The following is a 2,126-nucleotide window of genomic DNA, read 5'->3' as shown; positions in this document are numbered from 1 at the left end:
GCCCTTGCAGCGCCGCGACTCCCCCTCACAGCAACGCGCCTAGCCCTTGCCCTCCTCGTGTTCCTTGTCATCGTCGGGGAGGTGATGGTGGTGGTGGTGATGGTGTTGCTACTACTGACCTCGCCATCACTTCACGTCTTCGTCGCTGCTCCTCGCTGATTCTACTTCTGCTTCGGCTGATTTCTGTTTTCGGTTCAGTTTTTGCTTTCGATTTGGCTTCTGCTTTTGATTTGGCTGCGGCTTCTTCGTCTGTTTTGGCTTCTGCTTCTGATTCAACTTTTGCTTATGCGTCTGCTTCTGTTTTTGTTATTTTCTGATTTCATTGTTGTGTGTTGATTTTGTTGTTGAATTTGATGTTGTTTCTGAATTTGAATAATGTATTATTATTGGTGTTGAATATTGTGTTCTTGAATCTGATTATTGGTATTTGATGGGAGGATAGTGGTGATGGTAAAAGTGGTAATAGTGGAGGATATTTTTGTCTATAAACAGTCAAAAGGACGGTTTTAATACAAAAAATACCGTTGGAGGCAATTTTAAATCTAAAATAACATTGAGGATGGATTTAATTTTTGAAACATATAAAAATTTTTAGTAAAACAATTATTTGACGACTATTATTATGATAGGTATGTTGGTTATTAAATTTTGACAAAATTTAAAAGTGTAGTTTAAACTTATATTTTTTTATTATTTGATAACATTTTTTAATTTGCTAATACTTTTATCTTTATCTTTTTTTATTTTTAAAATAAGAAGTATTTTAAAATATAAAAAATGTAACTTTGATTTTGATTACAATCTTTAAGTATTATCAAAATCTTATAATTATTATATATATATTACACGCACTTAAATTTTAAGGTTCAACTATTAATTAGTTGAATTTAAATCCACTTATAACTCACAGCTAAGTAAACAGAGTTTTAACCTTAAGGTATTATTTAGAAAAAAAAAATAAAGATTAGATTAAATTTTTGTATTATATTTGGTATAAAGTGTAAATGACTGAGTTATATCTCAGTATGTTGTTTAATTTAAGATAAAAATAAAGATTTAAATAACTAAAATTATTAAAATATTCTTACTAATTAAAAAAATTAAAATAAAACTATACCCATAACCATCCTCTCTCTCTGTATGTCCTTCTCTCTTTCTCCAGCAAACCAGCAGCGGCGATTTCTCTCAACAGCAACGGCCGCAACAATGAGTAATGTCGTGTGTTCTGTTGCATCGCAAGCATTTATTGGTTGCGTCGTTGCTGGTCCACCATACCGTCTCTGTTCTTTGTGCTCGTTGCGCTACCTTTATTCCAGTTTTGGAGAAGAAAATTCGAGTTCTTGATCTGTGCTCCTTTTATTCCTTGTTCGATAGCGACTTTTTTCTTTGTCGTCGTTGTCTCCTCCTCCTCTTCTTCCTTTTTTCTTCTTCTCTTCAACCTCCTTCTTTTTTATCTTCTATTCTAATTTCTTCTCTTTTCTATTCTAATTTTAAAATCTTCTTATTTTTGAGATTGTTGTATTTGATTTTCACATATGTTTATGAGATTATTGTTGTTTTTTGTATTATTGTTGTTGGTAGTGGTAGAATTCAGTGATAACAGAAGTGTAATAGTGGGAATGAGAGGTGAGGTGGGATTGGGGTGAGAGGTGATATAAGGGTTGTAAAAGTGTTGGTTATGAGGAGTAGACTTGGAATATGAAATTTTGAATGAAAGTATTTTAGGAAAGAAAACTAATAAAGTTTTAGTCTTCATCCCAAAAAATTTTAGTTTCCTGTGTTTTTACTTTTTAGAGATAATGAAGAGGTTAAAATTTTGTATTCTGAGACTAAAATTTTAATTTTAGCTTATGACTATCAAATATGACGTTGAGTCTTAATCTTTTCGTTTTAATCCTAATACCTCATAATAAATGCAGGCTAATGAATGAAAAGATAAATAGCATGTATCATTATTTTAAATAGGACTTAGTGTTTCTATAAATGTTGTTGTGTTTTTAGAAAAGTCATTTTAGAAAAAAAATTATAGCTTATTTTGTGTTTTATTACTCTTCTAACTCAAAGCTATTTATTCATTTGACAAATAATATTTGTACTTTTTTATATTTTTCGTATTTTTTATGGTA

Source organism: Arachis ipaensis, chromosome B02 (assembly GCF_000816755.2).
Source record: "Arachis ipaensis cultivar K30076 chromosome B02, Araip1.1, whole genome shotgun sequence".
Lineage (NCBI taxonomy): Eukaryota > Viridiplantae > Streptophyta > Magnoliopsida > Fabales > Fabaceae > Arachis > Arachis ipaensis.
The sequence above is the reverse complement of the archived record's forward strand: the minus strand, read 5'-3'. Positions refer to the sequence as shown.